This window comes from Montipora foliosa, chromosome 3 (genome assembly GCF_036669935.1).
Source record: "Montipora foliosa isolate CH-2021 chromosome 3, ASM3666993v2, whole genome shotgun sequence".
Taxonomy (NCBI): Eukaryota; Metazoa; Cnidaria; class Anthozoa; order Scleractinia; family Acroporidae; genus Montipora; species Montipora foliosa.
The window spans coordinates 64,710,244-64,721,967 of NC_090871.1; the positions used below are offsets into that span (position 1 = coordinate 64,710,244).

At 40.6% G+C, this 11,724-nt stretch overlaps 1 long non-coding RNA gene and 1 pseudogene across 1 annotated transcript; one reads left to right on the forward strand and one right to left on the reverse strand.

Moving 5' to 3' along the window:
• Positions 1-2,053: 2,053 nt before the first annotated feature.
• On the forward strand, positions 2,054-7,593 carry LOC137995362 (uncharacterized). Its single transcript, XR_011122267.1, has 3 exons — positions 2,054-2,227; positions 3,126-3,179; positions 6,923-7,593. It is a non-coding gene; the product is annotated as an uncharacterized lncRNA (long non-coding RNA).
• Positions 7,594-8,229: 636 nt separating this feature from the next.
• The window catches only part of LOC137996227 (piggyBac transposable element-derived protein 3-like), a 3,524-nt pseudogene continuing 29 nt past the window's right edge, over positions 8,230-11,724 (reverse strand).

Below are 11,724 nucleotides of genomic sequence, written 5' to 3' on the forward strand. Positions count from 1 at the left end.
CAGAAACTACGCCAGATTTGAACGTGTTTTGAACGTCAATTTTGGCAAGCACGTTTATTAACATATCACACATACAACGCGTATTTGTTTAAATCAAATCTAATCCATAATGTGATTTTTATTCAGCTTACCGTGTGCTGTCTCCCTCAAACCTTGTTTCGCTTGACATTTCTGAAAACAAAAATCAAACACAACTTAATTAGACCAACAAACGATCTACACTGTGTGAACCGACTTTACCTGAAATATCGTGTTAAAATGAACTCGCTCTTATCGATTCAGAAGCGTTATATCGATTAAAATGTTTAAAGAATAAATGTAAGCTGTGTTTTTAAACAAAACGGCATTCCATCTAACCTTTAGCAAGAAGACCTGAAGTCGGTGTGAAGACTTCCAATATGGAGACGACTTCCGTAGTCTTGACTACCGATAGAGATGTCACAGGCTGACGACGCATGCGCGTAACCTACTTCAGGTATTAGTATCGGTATTGGTACCCGATCTTAACCTCTCTACTGTGTGAATGTAGCCTTTTGTCTTACCTCTAAAAGGGATCAATCAATCAATCAATCAAATCCTGTGAAAACGATCGTTTTGCATTGAGTCACTTGCCGGTTAACAACCTCGTTCTTGCTTTTCCCTATCTTTGTCTCAATCTCGGCAGTGAAAAGGTCTGGTTGTCCCGTTTAGCTACGACAGCCAAATAAAGTTTTGAACACACTTTTTTTTTTTGCAAGAAACTTTTTATAAGAACGTTCAGTCCAAGATTAACCAAAACTTTGAGAACATACTAAGAACTCCATACCCAGGCTGAGAGTGAGGTAAGCGAATTTATTTATTTATTTTTTGTGCGGGAAGTATAACTAAAGGTAAAAGAAATGTAAAACTGTAGTTTAACAGGACAATAAATTAACTCAAATGCTTAAGGTGATTTTACACGAGCCGATTTTTAATCCATGTTACACGAGACAACTTTTAACGCAACTTTGTCGCGGCAACGGTGTTACACGGGACGATTTCTAACGCAACACTTGAACCCAGGCTCCTGCGCGACAAATCCCGGGCGACAAATATGGCAGGCAAATATGACCTGACTGTCGACGTGACTTTTTACGGTTCTCCCTGTCCCCCACACAGTGTCAGTCTTCAGTATCACCAGTCCCACAATTCCCGGTTATTTTTTTAAGGATATGTTATGATGATGATGTTATATCAGAGTTTGCGACGTCTTGCCCTTTGCTTGTACTGTAAACCCCCCGTTGGTGTTGTAGCTTGCTGCAGAGAAAAACTCGTCAGATGCGTAAAATAAACAACTAACTACTGCATTTTCCCTCGCATTTATTTATTGAAATGTCCCTTCGAAAATAGTCGGAAATGGCATTTCGGAGACGCTAAACATCAAAATTTTCTGGGGGAGCATGCCCCCAGACCCCCCTACTTTAGAGCTACTTTCGCGCTCGAAACCGTCATTTTTCGTGTGCGTACATCTTCAAACTCTCACGCTACGCCCCTAAAATTACGGACCAATCAGAGGTCGTTTTCCAGTTTTGGGAATTTTCGTGTTTTGTATGGCATTCTTTCGCAGCATATCATGGGCTAGGCGCAACACAATTAGTCAATGCTGATTGGTTTCTTTAAATAGAGGGCAAACAGCCGTTGAACTGAAGTGATTTTTCGTTTCAGCAGACGTTAGTGGGCGAGGAATTCGTCATGAAGCCCTAAAATCGGTGATACACGGTTCAACATTTGTTGATCAACAAATGTTGCAGCTGTTATTCAACAAATGTTGAAAAGTGTGTCATGCCATATTTAATGTTGAAATATGCCATTCAACACATTTAACGTTGTTGAACGATGTTGAACGAAAATAGAGACCAGCTCTATTCCGTTCAACATGTCTGTGCAACATGGTTCAACTTTTGTTGAGCAACAAATGTGTCAGGATGTTGAACCGTGTGTCATCGACTTAAGAACGCTGCCTGGGGCATGGGAGGCTGGCAACGTAGGCCAGAGTGGAATGGAAACGAGTTAATTAACATTAAACCCGGAAGTACATAATTTTCTGGTTTCATCGGCAGTTGACAAAGTTTTGCAGCCAAATTTTGTGCCATCACGCTATGAATTCAAAGGAAGACGTTATTTTCGATAAAGTGGGATCGGTTTTAACGCATCCAAAGCCATCATGAGTCGACGAGGCTCGACGGAGACGACAGGACGAAGGAGGACGGTAAGCTCACAAGTCGGAGCATTTCCCCGGATAGTCAGTTCTGAGTTCGACAGTACAATGTTTGTGTTTATGTTCGCGTCCTCTACATGCCAAAACTGTTTATCGCAATGGCAATCTACTTAACCGTGAAGGCATATCGAAGATGTTCAGTATAGTTTATTTCAGGGGCCAGCGCCTTCCAAAGTTCACGCTCTAGACAATAATATTTGCGTCATGCAATCACCTTTAAAGGCACAGAAGGCGAATCCATACTGGAATCCTTAGTAGGCCGTAAGTTCGACAGAACCTCAAGTCAACTTGAGACTTCCTTAACGCCTTATTTATCGCCTTATCCTATGATCTGCTCTAGTACGCATTCGAGGGCACAAAACTAAACCAGTTCGTACCGTTCGGCTTCTCCAAAGATACTTCCTTTCTAAGGTTACAAACTGATGTAAACCTCGTTTATACTTTGGATAACTTATGGTATTCTTACTTCTCTGGTATGGATCCGCCTATCCAAGTGGTAGTAACTTAATTATTTCACATTTTATTTTGTAGTAAATGCGTGTTATTGTATGCAATATCATGATATCAATAAATTAACTCGCGGTCTCTTGGAACGGCTAAAGATCATTTCTTAACCTTTTTACTTGTAAAATCATCATTTAAAATTATAGTGGAGTGTTTTCATGACACTGTATCATCCCAGTACGAGTTTATCTAAGCACTACTAGAGGTTGGCTGAGCTCGAGAGCTAAAGATGATCTTACTTGTTTACATGTTTACAAGTTATGCGTCTGGTATTTCACATTTTACGAACAATATCTGAGAGCACTTTCTTAATTTCAAGTTTGTTTTATCCTATGATTGTACATACTGCTATTTTATGTTGTTGTCTATTTTTTCAACCCTTTAGCTCCCAGGACTGATAAGCATGTAAATTCACCTCTCAAGTTCAATACACTGTCAGGTAGAAAAGTATTGAGAATGAAGAATGATTGTTATCAGCTTAATTAAGGGTATGATCCTGATGTAATACCAAGTTCTCATGACCAGCCAATGAAGAAATCTATGGAAGTAGTTAGGGAAATGAACTTTTAGATCATGGAAGTCAAAGGGCTTGTTGGTTTCTCGGAGAAAGTAGCATATTTGTCATTACTTTGAAATCAGCGCCTTAAGTGAACTTATGCATCTATATGTATCGATGGCCTTGCATACGGAGCCCGCAGTGCGCCCGGCAGTCAAAACTGTGCTATCCTACCAATCATTTCCCTTTCATTGGGAAACGGTGAATTTCTGTGCACAAACGACGTTGTTGTCGATTTACCCTGTCTAAAGGATGCCACCAAAGTCTTCTTTCGCGAAGTTAACACAAATGAATACATTATCAACACAGTTTTGACGTCTTCTTACACTTGATTCGAAAATATCATAGTGAACAGCCTAAGCACAACAGCTAATGTGCAAATCGCTGCTCGCTGGCAACCCAGTTTTGGCACCAACGTTTGTTGACAAAAAAGTTGCCACAAAACCTTAAGCTTTTAAATGGTTTTCTGGCCCTTTAATTGCAAAAAATTGACGTGACGTGGGATAGCACAGTTTTTCGCGCTCGCTGAATTCTGATTGGTCAGTTAAAATTTCAGCAGCTCTCACCGTATGCACGGCCATATATGTATCGATGGATGTGTGATATGAGCACAAAATCTCGTGCTAGTGCGAGCAGGGGTGAACTCATAGGGTATGAATTCATACCAACACATATATTTCCTTAGAATGCAAAAATTGAACTAAATCTGGAGGTCTGTTGATTGAGGTTCTCATAACCGTTTGAAAACTTGTTTAGACATCGTGTGAGCCAATTCAGAGAGGTAATTCCCTCTTTACCTCCATCCCATAATGCAATACGTTTTGGAGGTTCTTTACATAAAAGCAATACAAGTTATTTGCTCTTGGACTGTATAATGCATCATTGAACTGTTTATCCATTTTTTTTAACGCAAAAATCTTTAGTCCGGATGAGATCGACTGAAACTCAACCCATAGGATCGCATTTGGAGACAGTCAGCCAATTTACAATTTAAGCAACGAAGAGGGCTACGACAACGTTAACACTGCAAAACAAAAATATTATTCTTGTCTAAAAGAGAAAAAATTAATCATGCTGCACTTGCGGCACGCATCTCCGTCAGAGCATTCGTTTTTGTTCTCCACAAAACAACGACGTTGGCCGTGTTTTCACGACAGCCGTTGCCTCGCCTAACATTCCTGAAAGTGGTTTGTTTGAAGACTTCGTTAAACGACTTATTATGATACGTTTTTTTCACGGGTAAGATTAAATGAGGAGAGAGCGCGTGCCAATACAATAATAAAAATAATAAAAAATAGCACGCCTGTTGTATTTCCGATCTGAATAACCTCAAGCGACTCCTCATTGGTCGAAACTAATTGCCAACTCGCTATAAGGTACCTGGTTTGGTGGCTTAATTTTAATGAGAATTCTATTGAAATTTGTCGACTCGCTTAACATTAAGCGAGTTGGGAAAGGAAATGTTTTCACGGAACTTTCGGTTGTCTCTCGCTAAGCGACCTGAAGAACCGCTCGTGGAAACACGGCCGTTATTGGTTAAAAGAGACAAAAAATAGTGCATTACATATTTCAGTGCATTTCGTTGTTGCATTCAACGAAAGAACGACGTGAATTGACCAAATTTAATGTTTTGATGATAACGTGAACATACAACTATCAGAGTCGTTCATTTCTTGTCTTTACTTTAAAGCAGTTTACACTTATCCATTTATGGGAGAGTTCGCCCGCATTCTACAACGTGAGCAAGGTGGATTGATCATAAAAATGCGAACGGCAACGCTAAGTTGTAGTTTGAAGCGACGCGGTTTTCGTTGACGTTACCGAGGTCTTTGCTTAAACTCCCTATATTAACCCAACGAGGATAACTTCGATGAACAGAAGGCGATCAGTGTTTTTTAATGCAATCGACACGCCCTAAGCCCGTCAGACGTCCGCGTTATTAGAAACTTATATCTAAGTTAATTCACCGATCGAGAAAGCTATTCGGCACTCGATTTTTAACTTTTGAGCTTTTACAGTCCTTCCCACTGCTCTCGCCAGTCTTTGTTTTACAAGGCTTCACTTTACGAATGAACCAAACAGAGGATATTTGGGGGAGAAAATTATTTCTATTTTCTTATCCTGTCGCAGGTCAGCTTATGGCTGCCTCAAAAACCAAGCTAAGACACCAATAGAGCCAGAGCACTTTGCGGTTCCAGGCGACTTGAAAGGCCACTTGATTGGAAAAGGAGGTTGTGTCATCAAAGAAATCATAAGACGTTCGATTGTAATACCAAAGAAATTCAACTTGTGTTTTTGTAGGGTCTGTTTTCAACTTCATTCTTTTCCTTCCATTAGCTAAATTATGATGTAAACATGCTCCTATCAAAACTGACTCAAACGCAGAGCTAAACAGCTCTTAAAAACGTGGATTACCGCCGGTATACTGAAGGTCTATAAGTCTAAAAAATAAATTTTTACTCAGGAGAAAACGAAAAATATAAGCTCTATTTCAGCGCTATCAAGAATAAGCAAAAAGTTATGTTTTAAGAAATATTGTTTACGTTACGCGTCAATACTACCGCAATCAAAACGCAATTTTCGTGCCTATATATCCAAGGAAAGTCGCTCTTTCTTCGATCCAATTACACCCACAGACGTTAACAATGAGATAATTAGGGAACTTAAGCGACGGCAAGGAGAACGTCACAATTTTGTAAATTTAGAGGAAAAAAACGATAGCTTTGCTCGCCCTGCACGTGAAATTGCCAAATTTGAGGTTTTATGAAGAACGTTATTACTTGAGGATAGATTTTCATTTTCTCCCCTGAATTATATAAGCGCAGTGTCATTTTGGAGGACCTACGACACCCTTGTCATATTAAAAAGGTTTAAATAGTCACGAATTGATTAGCCTGCGAGGGGGCTCACTTGATAGGCAAGGGCGGTGGAGCCGCAATCGCGAGCCGGCGAAGCCAGCAGGAAGAATGGGGCCCAATCTCGCCCCATTCTTCTCGCCGGCTTCGCCGGCTCTCGGTTGCGGCTCCGCCGCCCTTGCCTATCAAGTGAGCCTGCTCGCAGGCTACGAATTGATTATAACAATGCGAATTTATACTGTGAGATGACCAGAAGGTCTTTAGTACAGGATGCAGGTCATTGTTTTACTACAACTGAAACAACCCAAGCCTTTGCAAAAATGCTGACCGTAGGTAGGCTTAAACAATATTTTTTGGGCCTAATGTTAGCATTAGTAAAGTTATGGGTTGTTTCAGCTATGGTGAAACAGTCCAAAAAATATTGTTTAAGCCTACCTACGGTTAGCATTTTTGCAAAGGTTTGGGTTGTTTCAGTTATAGTAAAACAACGACCTGCACTCTAACCTGCAGTTTACACCCTCCAGTGAGATGGCATCGCGAGATTGCTTCATTGCTGTGTGGAACTCAGCCCGTGATTGGCTAATTGCAATATCTCGTTACTAACGTAATTTCGTAGCGGTCCGATGAATCTCCGATGAATTAGCGAACTTTTCCGAATGATTCATGAGTGTATCAATTTCAGGGGCAACTAGGGGGAAGAGAACTTTTTTCCCTAGTCAGTAAAATTAGCCAAAAATGACAAACTTTATATATTTAATTATTTCTCTTCAGGTAATTACACAAGCAAGGCAAATTATATCTCAAATGAAAGAGAAAGCATAAAGCTACAACCAAGAAAAATGTTGAAGCCTACAAGTTGATCCTACTTTTGCTAATACATGAATTTATTCATGAATTTGCATACATTGTCATAAAATAAATAGCTTCAGGCAGAGTACTTTGATGGAATGAGGCTAACACATGACATACCAAAAGAAAAATATTCCCTATCATATGGGGAAGATATCCTGAACATTTCGCTGAAAAAGAATGAAAAATCAATTTTTTTTACTTTTTTTTCTTTGTAAACATACCAAAAATGAGTGAAATCTGATACTCTTCATATTTTTAATTATTTCTCTTCAGGTAATTGCACAAGCAAGGCAAATTATATCTCAAATGATAGAAAAAGGAAAAGGCTACAACCAAGAGAAATTTTGTAGCCTATAGGTTTTTCCTACTTTTGCTAATACATTAATTTATGTATGTAATTTGCATACATTATTATACAATAAAAAGCTTCAGTAAAGCAGAGGGCCTTGATGATGTGAGGTTAACGCATGCTGCAACAAAGGAAAATGTTCCCTATCATATGGGGAAGATATCCTGAAAATTTGGCTGAAAAAGAATGAAAAATGATTTTTTTAAAGATTTTTTTCGGTAATCATACGGTAAAAGAGTGAAATCTGATACTGAGAGTATAACTTCTTTTTTGCTTGGCCACGAATTCGTTATGGATAATGGTGGAAAGCATTACCTCCCATGAAAGATATCTGAATAGGTTCCCCAAAAATACACATTTCAACCAAGAATCACCAAGAATCAGGCCTTCAAAACTGCATATAGTAGCAAAAATTATAAATTCAGAACTCAAATGATGGCACAGATAAAGACCAGGCGATTTGAAATAAGCGGGGAAAAATGTTCTAAATGTTCCCTGTTCTAGTAATGACATGTACAGCAATTTTGAATGGATTGCAACAAACACAGAACATATCACACTTACGTGGAACACTGGTCCTCCGGCAATCCTTTGTTGTTGCACATCATTTGCCTTGAGAAAATACCTATAAAAAAAGGGGGGTAAGGTACCCACCACTCACCCCTATCATCTCTTAAGAGATGACATTACCTCTCAAGAGATGATAGACGCCACACTGAAAAGAAAAAGGCATTAGTATGTGATAGCAACAAACAATATGTAAGATAAGCACACACAAACAAATAACAATGCTACTATAATTTTTTTGTTCCTTTTTTTTTCCAATAACACAACATTACTAATATTAAATACAGTTCTAAGCTACCCTGGGGTTCATTTACTTACCAAACTCTCTTTGAAACTGCCTGGAGTGAAACACTTGATAACAGTTTCGTTCATTTGTGACGAGCATGTGTAACCCCTGACACTGACGTGCACTGCAGGAAGAAAACACCAAAAGGCGACCTCTTCCCTCCCTCAAGCACACCACACACTGCCTTCTCACGTTCGTAAACATTGGACAGTGAGCTAGATCAAAAGCACCTAAATTAACTTTCCTTACAGTTTCATTAGAGGGGGGTGGACCTCTTATCAGGGAGATCACAGATGTTACGAATAAGCTCTTCCCTGTACGACGCCAATGAGTATTTGGCAGGTCGCCTAAGAGCTTCATTATCAGGGAACTTGCGTTGTTGTTCCTTGAAAAGGATGAAACTATTTACTACAGCAATATCACTGAGATGGAAAAATAAGGTTTTCCACCACCTCATGCACTTCCACTGTACATTGTGGGTGGCCAGGATCTGATCTGATCGATCCACAGCATTCATGTACTGATTGTACATGTGGAAAGCCTCTGGCTGCCGAACATCAGTGGCACTCCAGGTACCACCGGCCTTTCTCTTCCGGCTCACCTGTGTGGTCTCATTTGCATCGCCGGAGGTAATAATCATTGATACAACCTTGTTGTCGACCCATTGCAATGCCAACACAGCTGCATCCCTCTGCCAACGCATACTTCCCTTAGGCTTACCTTTTCCCCATACCTTGCCATTCTTCAGACTTGCAGGGAGGTCCCTTCTGCTATCTAAAATAGTACCAGTAACAAGGGTTCCACGTTGAAACAAGTCCTTGGCAAGGGTCACAGTCGTATAGAAGTTATCAATAAACAAATGGTACCCCTGGTCAAGATAGTTTTGCATTAGCGTCATAACAACATCATAACCAAGGCCATGCTTACTAACATCCCGCCCTGCCCGCTTACCTATGTGGATGTTGAAATCCTGAACATAGGCATTGGAGCTATCGGCTAATACCCATAACTTTATGCCCCACTTTGTGGGCTTATCCTTGATATACTGTCGGATGCCCGACCTGTGTCGGGACTTCACCATACGCTCATCAATGGCGACTTGTTGCCTCGGCTGGTGCAAGACCTTGCATCTTGTTTAAAAATACTGAACAAAAGCTTCTACCTTATGTAACTTGTTACCAGAAGGCTCGTTTAGGGGGTCCACAATGAGCAGAAAAGCCATAAGGGCTAAGAACCGCAACCTGGGCATGATTGATCGAGCCCATAGTCCGTGGAACAGAGCAGCCGTGCTCCAATATTTATACACGTCCCCCACTACTTTTACTAGCCCAAAATAAATCAATAGAGCTATGAGCCTATGGATCTCATCAGATGGCATTGGTGTTTGTATGCAAAACAATACTCTCGACCATTTCCCTAGTAGAGAATAGCCGGACAAAATCTAGAGGTTTTACCATGCCATTCCTGAGGAGCGGTCCCTCAAGGTGAATACCGGGTTCTCGAGCAGGAGTGAACTGAAGATGGGAAAATTGAGGGGGATTACCTATATCAGGATCATCATAACTGAGGTAAGGCGCGTCAGCACTTGCACCTGCCCGGGCTGCAGGGACACGAGCTGCAGGACCTTTCCCCCTTCCCCCGTTTCCACCTTTTCCTTTCCCTTTTCCCTTCTGGGGGGCTGCGGAAGGCGCTGCACGGGGTACGGTGCTAGATGCAGCTCTAGTTGCTGCACGGGTAGAATAGAATGACCCCACATAGACAGAAGAGGGTCCAGCAACAGGGTGCCGACTGCCCAGCAGATGTTGCTGAAGTTGTAGAAGAGGTGGAAACTGGATCAATTACTACTACTCTTATCATAGTAGTTGACTGTTCCCCAATGATCAGAATTAACTGTAGGCTTTTAGCCAATGAGAAGACAGATGGTGACTACAATGTATAATAATACAATTTATTTTCTCTTGGGATGGTATCATGTTTCAGTGAACTTGATATCCATTGTTTTCATGCAATTAACCCCAGGGGGGATACTTCCAGAAACGTTGGTTGGGGGTGCGTGGCAGGCTTCCTAAAACTCTTACCCTACTTACCCTATTTCTGACCTCACAATTAAATCAATACCCTATTTCAGACCTGTCTTACAATCATTTCCCTAGGTCAGACCAATCTTAAAGGCAATGTTTATACGCTTTTATTAAGTAGTATCAGAAACCCATAAGGGTTGAAACGTGTAACACGCATTCACCGCTTCCGACTATTCAGTGCGAACTGATTGGTTGAATGCTTCGATGCTAATTACCATATTTGGAAACCCCTCGCTCTTGTTGTTCCAAATGTGGTACGTAGCAAAACTTCAGAAGCTTGTTTCCCAGCACACAAGGGGCCGTTACACGTTTCAACACTTATGAGTTTCTGGTAGGATACAAAACTGAACAAAGTTTCGGGCTTACAATTCCACACTATAAAACAGGTTGCACAATGCGCCGTCATAAATACAGCATACGTGCCTACCTAACGTTAATATGATGACTAATATACTAAATGCAGGAACAAAACAGTAGTGTATTTTACGAACTGTAACCTTGGAATAAATGAAAATATAGGAATTCGCAGGGATTGCTTTGTAGTAATACAGCATTTCAGGGCTTGAAGTTGAGACTCACTGGTCGCCAATGCGACGAAAACTTGAGTGCTGGCGAATCACGTTTTGTCTGATAACCTAGGATAAACAGTAGACAACTTCTGTATTTGAATCTTTATATGACGAAATCGTTCTTAGCTTGTAGCAAGAACACGACTCACCTTTCTTTTCCCACTAAAATAATGTCTAAATACTACAAGAAAATCGGTTTCACACACTTTTAATTAATAGCACAAAACCTCGATCACCACGTTTACTAGGCGCCATATTGTTTCAGCGGCTTCATGGATCGTGGGCGCACTTTAACGCCATGTTCTTTGCGGCCAGTAAGCTTTCAGTCAAATTTAAATCCATCATCAGTTGTGAATACTGAAAACGTAGATTTAGCCAAATTACCGAAGGACCTTTATCGTGAGTAAACACAATACTACAATTGCTCGTACTAGTCTCCGACCGGGATAAAAGCTTTCAGTGGCCTCTAGGATGAGAGGAACTTGGCCCAAGTTTCTTAAAGTACTTTTCTACCGATATTTATGTCCATTTATGAATCACCTTGTGTAGTCAATTTCGCAGGTGTCCGCTTTCTAACAGATGGGACAAGTTCTCCAACCTACTTCACGTTAAGGGTACAAGTTGCTTTTTGAAGGTTCCATACAAATTTCAAACTCATTGTGCGATGTCCAGGTTCATTATCAATATATTATCATTTCCGCGCGTTGGATTTATTTTCAATAAGTCATGACTTTTTTGTACTGAAGATATTTCGGACCTAACCACGTCTTGTCGCCTAATGATGAAGAAGTAGCTTCGTCTAGAAAACGTACCCAATTCAAGACTATTTCAGACAAGAATGGTCAAAACGGCTAAACAAACCATACCCT